The sequence below is a fragment of the Chiloscyllium punctatum genome, chromosome 37 (genome assembly GCF_047496795.1).
Source record: "Chiloscyllium punctatum isolate Juve2018m chromosome 37, sChiPun1.3, whole genome shotgun sequence".
Classification (NCBI taxonomy): Eukaryota; Metazoa; Chordata; class Chondrichthyes; order Orectolobiformes; family Hemiscylliidae; genus Chiloscyllium; species Chiloscyllium punctatum.
The window spans coordinates 11,011,113-11,024,833 of NC_092775.1; the positions used below are offsets into that span (position 1 = coordinate 11,011,113).

General features: G+C 46.9%; 1 protein-coding gene across 2 annotated transcripts in view; it reads left to right on the plus strand.

Moving 5' to 3' along the window:
• LOC140462857 (neurensin-1-like) overlaps positions 1–13,721 on the plus strand; it is a 66,308-nt gene that overhangs the window by 12,933 nt on the left and 39,654 nt on the right. The gene's annotated exons all lie outside the window — the stretch shown is intronic.

The following is a 13,721-nucleotide window of genomic DNA, read 5'->3' on the forward strand; positions in this document are numbered from 1 at the left end:
CCCCAGACTCGCTCTAACTCACCCCAGTCTTGCTCTGACTGACCCCAGTTTCCCTCTGACTGACCCCAGTCTCACCCTGACTGACCCCGGTCTCACTCTGACTGACTCCAATCTCACTCTGACTGACCCCAGTCTCACTCTGACTGACCCCAATCTCGCTCTGACTGACCCCAGTCTCGCTCTGACTGATGCCAGTCTCGCTCTGACTGACCCCAATCTCACTCTGACTGACCCCAATCTCACCATGACTGACCCCAGACTCACTCTGACTGATCTCAGTCTCGCTCTGACTGATCTCAGTCTCGTTCTGACTGACCCCAATCTCACTCTGACTGACCCCAGTCCCACTCTGACTGATCTCAGTTTCGCTCTGACTGATCTCAGTCTTGCTCTGACTGACCCCAGTCTCGCTCTGACTGACCCCAATCTCGCTCTGACTGACCCCAATCTCGCTCTGACTGACCCCAGACTCGCTCTGACTAACCCAATCTCGCTCTGACTGACCCCAGTCCCACTCTGACTGAACCCAATCTCGCTCTGACTGGCCCCAGTCTCACTCTGACTGACCCCAATCTCACTCTGACTGACCCCAGACTCGCTCTAACTCACCCCAGTCTTGCTCTGACTGACCCCAGTTTCCCTCTGACTGACCCCAGTCTCACCCTGACTGACCCCGGTCTCACTCTGACTGACTCCAATCTCACTCTGACTGACCCCAGTCTCACTCTGACTGACCCCAATCTCGCTCTGACTGACCCCAGTCTCGCTCTGACTGATGCCAGTCTCGCTCTGACTGACCCCAATCTCACTCTGACTGACCCCAATCTCACCATGACTGACCCCAGACTCACTCTGACTGATCTCAGTCTCGCTCTGACTGATCTCAGTCTCGTTCTGACTGACCCCAATCTCACTCTGACTGACCCCAGACTCACTCTGACTGACCACAGTCTCGCTCTGTCTGACCCCAGTCTCGCTCTGACTGACCCCAGACTCACTCTGACTGACCACAGTCTCGTTCAGACTGACCCCAGTCTCACTCTGACTGACCCCAATCTCGCTCTGACTGACCCCAGTCTCACCATGACTGACCCCAGACTCACTCTGACTGATCTCAGTCTTGTTCTGACTGACCCCAGACTCACTCTGACTGACCACAATCTCATTCTGACTGACCCCAGACTCACTCTGACTGACCACAGTCTCGTTCTGACTGACCCCAGTCTCACTCTGACTGACCCCAGACTCACTCCGACTGACCACAGTCTCGTTCTGACTGACCCCAGTCTCACTCTGACTGACCCCAGACTCACTCTGACTGACCCCAATCTCACTCTGACTGACCCCAATCTCACTCTGACTGACCCCAGACTCGCTCTGACTGACCACAGTCTCGTTCTGACTGACCCCAGTCTCACTCTGACTGACCTCAGACTCACTCCGACTGACCACAGTCTCGTTCTGACTGACCCCAGTCTCACTCTGACTGACCCCAGACTCACTCCGACTGACCACAGTTTCGTTCTGACTGACCCCAGTCTCACTCTGACTGACCCCAATCTCGCTCTGACTGACCCCAGTCTCGCTCTGACTGACCCCAGTCTCACTCTGACTGACCCCAATCTCACTCTGACTGACCCCTGTCTCACTCTGACTGAGCCCACACTCACTCTGACTGACCCCAATCTCACTCTGACTGACCCCAATCTCACTCTGACTGACCCCTGTCCCACTCTGACTGACCCTTGTCCCCGTCTGACTGACCACAGTCTCGTTCTGACTGACCCCAATCTCACTCTGACTGACCCCAGTCTCGTTCTGACTGACCCCAGTCTCGTTCTGACTGGCCCCAGTCTCGTTCTGACTGATCTCAGCCTCGCTCTGACTGATCTCAGTCTCGTTCTGACTGGCCCCAGTCTCACTCTGACTGACCCCAATCTCACTCTGACTGACCCCAGTCTCGCTCTGACTCATCCCAATCCCACTCTGACTGACCCCAGTCTCGCTCTAACTCCCCCCAGTCTCGCTCTGACTCACCCCAATCTCACTCTGACTGACCCCTGTCCCACTCTGACTGAGGAGAAAGTGAGGACTGCAGATGTTGGAGATCAGAGCTGAAAATGTGTTGCTGGAAAAGCGCAGCAGGTCAGGCAGCATCCATGGAACAGGAGAATCAACGTTTCAGGCATCAGCCCTTCTTCAGGAATGAGGAAAGTGTGTCCAGCAGGCTAAGATAAAAGGTAGGGAGGAGGGGCTTGGGGGAGGGGCGTTGGGAATGCGATAGGTGGAAGGTGGTCAAGGTGAGGGTGATTGGCTGGAGTGGGGTGGGGGCGAAGAGGTCAGGAAGAAGATTGCAGGTTAGGAAGGTGGTGCTGAGTTCGAGGGATTTGACTGAGACAAGGTGGGGGGAGGGGAAATGAGGAAACTGGAGAAATCTGAGTTCATCCCTTGTGGTTGGAGGGTTCCCAGGCCAGACCATGGCAACACGACAGTTGGAGGAAGAGCGCCTCATCTTCCGCCTGGGAACCCTCCAACCACAAGGGATGAACTCAGATTTCTTCAGTTTCCTCATTTCCCCTCCCCCCACCTTGTCCCAGTCAAATCCCTCGGATTTAGCACCACCTTCTTAACCTGCAATCTTCTTCCTGACCTCTCCGTCCCCACCCCACTCCAGCCTATCATCCTCACCTTGACCTCCTTCCACCTATCGCATTCCCAACGCCCCTCCCCCAAGTCCCTCCTCCCTACCTTTTATCTTAGCCTGCTGGGGACACTTTCCTCATTCCTGAAGAAGGGCTGATGCCCGAAACGTCGATCCTCCTGTTCCTTGGATGCTGCCTGACCTGCTGCGCTTTTCCAGCAACACATTTCCACTCTGACTGACCCCAATCTCACTCTGACTGACCCCTGTCCCACTCTGACTGACCACAGTCTCATTCTGACTGACCCCAATCTCACTCTGACTGACCCCAATCTCACTCTGACTGACCCCAGACTCACTCTGACTGACCACAGTCTCACACTGACTCCAGTCCCACTTTGACTGACTCCAGTCTTGATCTGACTAACCCCAACCTCACTCTGAGTCAAGGTTAGAGTGGTGTTGGAAAAGCACAGCAAGTCAGGCAGTATCCGAGGAGCAGAAAAATTGACGTTTCGGGCAAAAGCCCTTCATCAGGAATGGCTCCTGCCCAAAACGTCGATTCTCCTGCTCCTCGGATGCTGCCTGACCAGCTGTGCTTTTCCAGCACCACTCTAATCTTGACTCTGATCTCCAGCATCTGCAGTCCTCACTTTCGCCCCACTCTGACTGACCCCAGTCCCACTCTGACTAACCCCAATCTCGCTCTGACTGACCCCAGTCTCACTCTGACTGACCCCAGTCCCGCTCTGACTGACCTCAGTCTCGCTCTCACTGACCTCAGTCTCGCTCTGACTGACCCCAGTCCCACTCTGACTGACCCCAGTCCTGCTCTGACTGACCCCAGTCTCACTCAGACTGACCCCAGACTCACTCTGACTAGCGAAAGTGAGGACTGCAGATGCTGGAGATCAGAGTCGAGAGTGTGACGCTGGAAAAGCACAGCTGGTCAGGCAGCATCCGAGGAGCAGGAGAATCGACGTTTCTGGCAAAAGCTCTGACTAACCTCAGGCTCACTCTGACTGACCCCAGTCCCGCCCTGACTGACCCAGTCCCCAGGTATTTATCTGGTAGCTCCTGTTGCTGGTCAGCCCAGGTTTGCTCTGCTGTGCTACTGTACTGTTAATCCAGCCATGTGAATATATCTCACCCATTATCTTTTCCTTCTCTCCCTTGTTCCCTCACATACACTTCTCCTTTCCCATTAAATGTATCCATACAAATGTATGTGATCACTTTTCCTACTACCATATTATGTTGATGGAGACAGGCAGCAGTAATTTAAAGTCACTTCTTGTGTATTAACCAAGGTGTAGAGAGATACATCACCAGCTCAGCAAAAACTGAAGCCCAGAGTAATAAATACACAGGGAACATTGCAGTTTTATTTTTAGTTACTTGTCAAGAAGCCAAAATAAAGACAGAGCAGAACTTGAACGTGGAGTAACTATAAAAAATAGCACCAGCTCCCATCAAAACAATAGCATCTAATGCCTCAACAAATCCACTAAGTGGAGAAATGTAGAGCACCTAAGCAGCTCAAAGCTTATCTCATAAATGCATGTCAGCATAGGTGTTAATGTCAAGCAAGAACTCTGTTTGAAGTCAGTGTAGCCTGATCTGGTGTGGTTCATTATAGAGTATTAATGTAGTGGGACATTTACTCTGGATCTAAACAGTGTTGCCACACGTAGAGTTACATCGAGTATTACATCAAGAAACAGGCCCTTCAGCCCAACTCATCCATGTTGACCACGTATCCTATACTGAACTAGTCCCATTTGCCTGCATTTGGCCCATATTCCTGTAAGTCTTTCCTACCCATGTATCTCTTTTAAATGTTGTAATTGTACCCACCTCTACTACCTCCTCTGTCAGCTTATTACATATACACACCATGCTCGGCATGAAAAAGGTACCCCTCAGCTCCCTTTTAAATCATTCCCCTCTCACCTTATGTCCTCTAGTTTTGGATCCCCCTACTATGGGGAAATTACCTCGGCTATTCACCTCATCTATATCCCTCATAATATTATAAACCTTTATAAGGTTACCCCTCACCCTCCTGCACTCCTGGGAAAACAGTCCCAACCTAAACAACCTCTCCTTATAATTTAAACCTTTCAGTCTCCTTAACTTCCTTGTAAATTTGTTTTGCACCTTTTCCAGTTTAATAACAGCCTTCCTACAGTAGGCTGACCGAAATTGTACCCAGTACTCCAAATGTGGCCTTACCAGTGTCTTATACAGCTGTATCATGACCTCCCAACTCCTGTACTCAATGCTCTGACCAATGGAGGTAACCATACCAAATGCCTTCTTCACCGCCCTGTCTACCTGTGATGCCCCTTTCAAGGAGCTATGTACCTGCATACCCAGGTCTCTTTGTTCAACAAAACTCCCCAGGGCCCTACCACTAACTGTGTAAGTCCTGCTCTGGTTTGTTTCACCAAAATGCAACACCTCACATTTATCTGAATTAAACTCCATCTACCATTCTTTGGCCCACTGGCCCAGGTGATCAAGATCCACTTGGGAAATATTTAATGAGGCAGCTTTGAGGAGATGTATCTAAACTGTGCTGTAAATGACCTGAAAGGATGGAACAGGGCCATGTCTTCTCTGTAACCCCAACCTCTCTCTCTCTTTATTTAATTCTCTTTCTGCCATTCTCTCCTTCCATTTGTGGATCATCCAATCTCTAGTTTATAAAGCATCTTGACTCTCTTCCCCTCCTCTGGTGAAGATACTACAATTAGCTTTAAGCTTACTGGTTTGTCTGTCTCTCCTGACTTTTGCACTCTCCTCCAGACCCACAATCCTCTGTGATATGTGTGCCCCTCTGTTTCTGGTCTCTACAGCACCTTCAATTGTAATTGATTTACCATTGGTCGCTATACCTTTTATTGACACACAGGCCGTGAGTGTTGTTGGTTGGTCCAGTATTTGTTGTCTGCCCCTAATTGTCCTTGAACTATGTGAATTGCTAGGCCGTTTCAAATGGTCAGTTGAGAGGCAACCACATTGCTGTGGGTCTAAAGTCACATTTAGGCCAGACCAGGTAAGGATGGGCATTGTAAAATATGGGGCAGTATAAAATTTGGCACTGAACAGCATAAGGACAGCTGGCCCATAACTGGCTTAAAGTCTTCAAACATTCGATCGAAAAAGGAAAGAAAGGTGAAGAGGTGTTTGGGGGAAATTCTGGAACTGAAGCAGCTGAAGGTATAGCCAGCATTGGTGGGACAATTAACATCATTCCTCTGAATGAGGTGGAGTAGGCCAATTCAGCCCCTCTAGCCTGCTGCACCATTTAGTAAGATCATGATAGATTAGATTATAGCTTCAACTCTACGCATTTGAGACGAGTTGTGTTTTGACTCACCTACTGCAGTCACCCACAGCTATAGGGAGAGCAGCAAGAACGACTTTGAGTTACTAATGCACCATAAAAAATTGAATGAGTTGCTGTCTTGCTGGATGGGTGTACGATCATGATCGTCTGATCTGTGTGACATGATATCATCCTTATAGGTTTCTAAACACCAAAGGGAAAGGAAGATATTTGATTCTGGTTTGGACGTGACCCAGTAATGATAGAATGAAAGGCTTAGATTTTCGGGAAGTCACGTCGAATTGGGTGGGTGGATGTGATTCGATTCCAGGATTCCCTTCCCATTTCCAGGACTTCCTCCCAGGGTTGGGCATTGCGTGCCTATGCTGCACTTCCACATTTGCCAGCTCTGGGCGGGATTGGTGATTCAACATGCCCACCACCCTCCCCTCCTGTCTCAATGTTAATGGAGCCATTTGATGAGCAGGCATGGTTCACACCACCCTAGAGGGTTTATGAACCAGCTTAGCCCTGAGCAGAATGCCCCTTTATCCCCCTCACTGTGGGCGGCACGGTGGCACAGTGGTTAGCACTGCTGCGTCACAGCGCCAGAGACCCGGGTTCAATTCCCGCTTCATATCTGGTATCATCTTGCAAATCTTAATTGCACAATCTGCAATGCTTTACAAAATGTAGAATATTCTTGGGCAGTATTAGTATCCCGCTTCCAGTCCATGTAGCATGTTTAGTTGCCCTTGGTGCTAAAATTAGTTTTCAAACGAATATGTTGCGATGACTAATTTTGCTGTTCCCATTGGTAAATTAATTTGAATCTATTAGCCAGCTTGTAAAATAAAATGCACAGCTTTTTGAATCAAAGAACTGACAAAGTCATCTCACATTAATTTATTAAGTAATCGTGCGTTAACATCACTTACAGTAATTTCCAACCGCTTTGCTTCCACATGTCCCAGACAGGTGTACAAATGTTCTAGAATGCTAGATTTATCTGCAAGGAGATGCCAAAGGGGCTGATGAATAAATAATGGCTGCAGCTCGCTGGGATCCTGTTATGAACAAGAGACCTAATTGAGGCAATGTATCAACACAAGTCAAGGTTATGCCTGTCCACAGTCAAACTGTACACCCAAAGAAAATCCCCTTTTATAAGCCACTACTTAAAACTTACCTTGGATCAAGCTGTTCTGTCATCTGCCAACAGAGTTCAGTGATAGGTTTGTGTCTGACAAATTACATTGAGATGATTTTCTAACATTAATGTTGCTCTATAAACACAAACTCTCTGTGCAGAGACTTTCATCGGAGACAGATGTTGGGAGATGGGAGTTTTCCTGACCCTGAAATCTTTTCTTCATCCTGGGGGGTGGGGGTACACCTTCTTGTTTTCATGCTGAATTGAGCGACTAACACAGCCTGGTCACACCCTTGGTGCTACCTTCCTCATGGAACAAGACTAGGATTTTGGAAAGAAACCGAAAGAGACCTCCAAATCCATGACTGTCTTTGATCTCGATCACTTCCTCTCCCCTAATCACCGACTACACCCCTCTGTCTGGCTAACGACTGAGGCTGAATTAGTCAACCCATAGTTCTAGACCCTGAAGTGAGCATCCAACCCCATATCAGCTCCATCACCAAGATTGTCATCTTCGAAAAGTTGCCTGTCTAGGCAGCTACTTCTTAACATTTGCTATTGGAACCCTTACCCATTCATTTGTTACCTTTGAATTTGACTATTCCACTGGATATTTCTCCTGGCCAGTCTCTCCTTCTCTCCTTTAGCATAATTTCTTCTAGCACTGCCCATCTCCTAACATTTAAGGAAGGATTCAGTTTCATTGCAGCAAGTTCAGAGAAGTTTCACTGGGATGATCCTAGTATAGAGGAATTGTCTTACAAGCAAAGGCTAAACAAGGATTCTACTCAGTGGAGTTTAGATGATTGAGAGGTGACCTCATTAAAACGTATCGGTTTCTTCAGGGAGTTGACAGGGTCAATGCTGAGAGATGTTTCCCCACAGGGAAGAGTGTAGGACCAGTGGATAAAATCTCAGAGTAAAGGGCCATCAATTTCAGGCTGAGATGAGGAGGAATTTCTTTTCTCAGAGGGTTGGGTCTTTGGCAGTCCTTGCCACAGAGAGCTGTGTGTGTATGTGTGTGGTGGTGGTTGGGCGATGGTGGTTGGGCGGTGGTGGTTGGGCGGTGGTGGTTGGGCGGTGGTGGTTGGGTGGTGGTGGTTGGGCGGGGGGGTGGGGGGGGGGGGTGGTGGGGTGGGGGAGGGTTAGAGTCCTTGTGTATACTTAAGGCTGAGATAGATTCTTGATCAGCTGGGGAATCAAGGTTTATGGGGAAAGGGCAGGAAAGTGAGGAATGTTGGATCAGCCATGATCCTGTTGAAGGGCAGAGCAAGCTCAGGGGGATGATTGGTCTACTCCTGTTCCTATATCTTATGATCTCATGGTCTTATTAACTCACAGTAAACCCCATTCACCTGTCCGTCCTGGGCTCACTGATCTATATCAGCTCAATTCTCAATTTTAAAATTCTCACCCTCGTTTCCAAATCTTAATTGCTTGTATTCCCTGCCACACCTTCTATGCAGTTTTGCAGCCCTTCTGAGGGTCTGTGCTGATACCATTCCCAGCACTGATTTCCAGTTTCGGAAGTCTTTGCCGCAGACAGACCTTGGAGGTCCCACAAGAGGAAAAAGAAATGAGGAAACATAGCTGCACACTAACTCTCTAATTAATTGTTGGGAATACCTGACTCCCTCTGCACCACAACATTCTGTAGTCTCTCTCACTATTTGATTCATGTCCTGCACAAATTGTTTGCTTCATTTCACTCTACACAATAATGACAACACATCATTTGACGCAAAGCACTTTGGGATATCCCAGATGGTATCTGATAAAGACAAATACTGTTGTTCCCTCAATTTCCTAAGTGGCTAATGATACAACACTATTAGGGACACAGATCAGATGCTGCCTATCCTTTTCCAAACCTTCACCGTCTCCCAGGGATGGGAAACTGCAAGAGACAGAGGGATGTATGAAAATGTCAAAAGAAAATATCGGTGGTGAAAACTGAATTTCTAATTGCTAGATTCGGTGAATGAGTAAATATGAAAGAAGTAGATACAGAATCTGCATGATTAATATTGTAAGAGATTAGTATAAATTCTTGTGATTCGCAGCCTGCAGAACCAACAAACTGAATGATCAAGTAAGTGTTATCTGTGTTATTATCATGACTGGGCTCTGGGTGTCTTTGATAGGAGAGATTTGGAAACTATTCTGTTGCAGACATAGATTCATAGAGATATACAGCATGGAAACAGACCCTTTGGTCTAACTTGTCCATGCCAACCAGATATCCCAACCCAATCTAGTCCCACCTGCCAGGACCCGGCACATATCCCTCCAATGAAGGGCTTTTGCCCGAAACGTCGATTTCAAAGCTCCTTGGATGCTGCCTGAACTGCTGTGCTCTTCCAGCACCACAAATCCAGAATCTGGTTTCCAGCATCTGCAGTCATTGTTTTTACCTAGCCTAGGGAAAAGACCTTGTCTATTTACCCTATCCATGCCCCTCATGATTTTGTAAACCTCTAAAAGGTCACCTCTCAGCCTCTGATGTTCCAGGGAAAACAGCCCTAGCCTATTCAATCTCTCCCTATAGCTCAAATCCTCCAACCCTGGCAACATCCTTCTGAATCTTTTTTGAACCCTTTCAAGTTTCACAAAATCCTTCCAATAGGAAGGAGGCCAGAATTACATGCAATATTCCAAAAGTGACCTAACCAATGTCCTGTACAGCCGCAACATGACCTCCCAACTCCTGTACTCAATACTCTGACCAATAAAGGAAAGCATACCAAACGCCTTCTTCACTCTCCTATCTACCTGTGACCCTACTTTCAAGGAGCTATGAACCTGCACTCCAAGGTCTCTTTGTTCAGCAACACTCCCTAGGACCTTACCATTAAGTGAATAAGTCCTGCTCTGATTTGCTTTCCTAAAATGCAGCACCTCACATTTATCTAAATTAAACTCCATCTGCCACTCCTCAGCCCATTGGCCCATCTGAGCAAGATCCTGTTGTAATCTGAGGTAACCTTCTTCATTGTCCACTACACCTCCAATTTTGGTGTCATCTGCAAACTTACTAACTATACCTCTTATGCTCACGACCAAATCATTTATAAAAATGATGAAAAGTAGTGGACCCAGCACCGATCCTTGTGGCATTCCACTGGTCACAGGCCACCAGTCTGAAAAACAACCCTCCACCACCACTCTGTCTTCTACCTTTGAGCCAGTTCGGTATCCAAATGGCTAGTTCTCCCTGTACTCCATGAGATCTAACCTTGCTAACCAGTCTCCCATAGGGAACCTTGCCGAATGCCTTACTGAAGTCCATATAGATGATGTCTACCACTCTGCCCTCATCAATCCTCTTTGTTACTTCGTCAAAAAACTCAATCATCTTTGTGAGACATGATTTCCCACACACAAAGCCATGTTGATAATCCCTAATCAGTCCCTGCCTTTCCAAATACATGTACATCCTGTCCCTCAGGATTCCCTCCAACAAATTGCCTACCACCGACGTTGGGCTTGCTGGTTTATAGTTCCTTGGCTTGTGCTTACCACTTTTCTTAAATAATGGCACCACATTTGCCAACCTCCAGTCTTCCAGCGCCTCACCTGTGGCTATTGATGATACAAATATCTCAGCAAAGGGCCCAGCAATCACTTCCCTAGCTTCCCACAGAGTTCTGTCTTCTGCACTGTTATGCTTCTGTGATGTCTGTGATTCATTCTGGTGCAAAGAGTTGAACATTGAATATTTATAGGATTGACAAGATAGGGATTTAGAGGAATTCATCAGAACCTTTAAGTCTCAGGTTCTAGCTACCAGTGGATCTGACATCACTTGACATCACTGATGATGCACTCCAACAGTCAGCGCCATAGCTGTTAACCCCCTACACTCCATAATCTTACAGTAAGGGATACTGGAACCATGGGAACATAGGAAAGGGAGTAGACCCTTCAGCCCCTCCAGCCTGTTCCACCATTTAATGAGATCATGGTTGATCTGTGGCCTAACTCCATAAAGCGTGGCCCATATCCCTTAATATTTCTGCTTAACAAAATATTTAATTTCTCAGACTTAACATGAACAATGGATCCAACATTGCCTTTTGTGGAAGAGAGTTTACCTTCCTTTGTGTGTAGAAGAGCTACATAACATATCTCCTGAACAGTCTGGCTCTATTTCTCAGACCACGCCCCCTTGTTCTAGAATCCCTAACCAGTGGAAATAATTTATCTTTATCTACCATGGCTTTCCCTCTTAATATCTTGAAGACTTCAATCAGATCACCCCTTAATCTTCTAAATTCTAGAGAAAAAAGGCCTCATATAGGAAGAATGTGAAAGCTTTAGAGAGGGCGCAGAGTAGATTTCCCAGGCTGCTGCCAGGACTGGAGGACATGTCTTATGAAGAAAGGCTAAGACTTTTCTCGTTGAAGCAAAGAACGATGAGAAGTGACTTGATAGAGATGTACAAGATGATGAGAGGCATAGATAGAGTGGATAGCCGAAGACGTTTTCCCAGGGCAGAAATGGCTATCATGAGCGGGCATAATTTTAAGGTGATTGGGGGAAGGTTTAGCGGAGATGTCAGAGAAAGGTTCTTTACACAGAGAATGGTGGGTGTGTGGAATGCACTGCCAGTGGTCGTAGTAGAGTCAGATACGTTTGGGACATTTAAGCGACTCTTGGATAGACACATGGAAGATAGTGCAATGAAGGGTATGTAGGTTCGCTTGAACGTAGAGTAGGATAAAAGGCAGGCACAACATCGAGGGCCAAAGGGCCTGTCCTATGTTGTATTGTTCTATGTTCAATGTAACCTCTCCTCATAACCTCTGAAGTCCAGGTATCATTTTTGTTAACCTATGTTCTACTTCCTTCAAGGCCAGTGTATCCTTCCAAAGTTGTGGTGCCCAGATCTGCTCACAGTACTCCATGGGATAGAGCAAGAGACCATAGAGAGGACATCAGATCACAAAAGAGCACTATTGTTATACCATTCCAGATCAACCAGAGACCGTGTCCTTGAAATGATTAATATCAGAACGAGGGAGTAGAGAGAGTGGTGGAACTGCATTCTAACCACCATGTGTTGGAATACTGTCCCAACGCGTTTGAAACCGGCTTGTGGGTCAGTGAAGAGGGGGTGCGGGGGTGGTGTAGAGATTTGGAGGAAATTAAAATCTGGCTGTTTGGATGACTCGGGGTTTATGCAAGGAAGACTAAGTAGAATTGCAGTGGAATTATTTCAGTCTGTAGGCAACAGATTACTGAATAAAAATTTCAGTAACAGAGGAGCTGAATTAATGGCCTGAACCCTCCAGGAATGTACCTGTGGGATTGCTGTTCCTGCTATGTCATTCTTCCACCCTGACTGATGCCATATTTCCTCCTGGCTCTGTGGAAATGCAGAATGAACCGTAAATGAGAATCCTTCCTCAGGGCATTAGGGAAACCAAACACAAGAATCTCACAGTTCATAATTGTTTGAAATAGCCATGCACCAGTCGGCTGTGAGCAATTGTAAAGTCATTTAACTCCACAAGCACAAGGGAGGGGACAGCCACAAGACTAGCCTCTGCACAAAGGCTTGTGGCTGGGGAGGGCATGTGGAGTAGGTATACAGGAGCATGGAAGGCCCTGGTGTTCCTGGGAATGTTTGGGAGGGTAGGGGAAGATGTAGCAGAATGAGTCATTCAAGGTAAGAGAATAAGGGGCCAAAAGGCCTCTTATTCCGTTCTGCCTGCAGGACTTCCGGTTCATCTGTATCTTAAATGCCATCACTGAGATTGCTCTTTGAAAATATCCCTTACAGATTTTAAGGATGTTCCTGATGACTGGGGAGTCCAGAACGAGGAGTCACAGTTTAAGGCTGCTAGGCAGACCATCTAGGACTGAATTGAGGAGAAATTTCTTCATCCCGAGTGTGGTGACCTTCCGGAATTCACTGCCACAGAAAGCGGTTGAAGCCAAAATATTGAAAGTTTTCAATAAGTTAGATATAGTTCTCAGAACTAAAGGGATCAAAGGGTTTGAGGAGAAAGTGGGAACAGGAGACTAAGTTGGATGATCAGCCATGGTTACATTGAATGGAGGGCAGATTCGAAGGGCTGACTGGCCTCCTCCCGTTCCTATTTTCTATGTTTTATAATGCATAGAAGAAAGGGTAAGCTGAACCCACCCTACAGAGTGGCAACTGTAATACTAGAGATGAATATGAAGATTTTATAAAGAATGAATGCAAAACCGTGTTGTTTTTTCCACAATAAAGAAAATGTCCCTCACTCTCCTGTAACCATCAATGGCTGCCAACCGCAAGGCTTGGCCGAGTACATTTAGCACTCCCGGAAAAGCTGCTCTTCATAAATAATGATGGTGCACTGAATAAAATAAAGCAATTGTAATGCGAAATGCCTACAAGTGAAAATTAATTTTGAAGACTACCTGTGTCCAACTTTGTGATCTCAGTTCTTGTGTTAATGGCAATGGAAGTGAGGAGGTAGGTTGTTGTGGAGCCTTTGTGTTTGAACAGAAGGGTTTTATAATAGGCCACACTACAGGAATTGTGAATTTTAATTGGAATAGGAAAGTGGGAAAGCGAGAAAGCCAAAGCTGTGAGT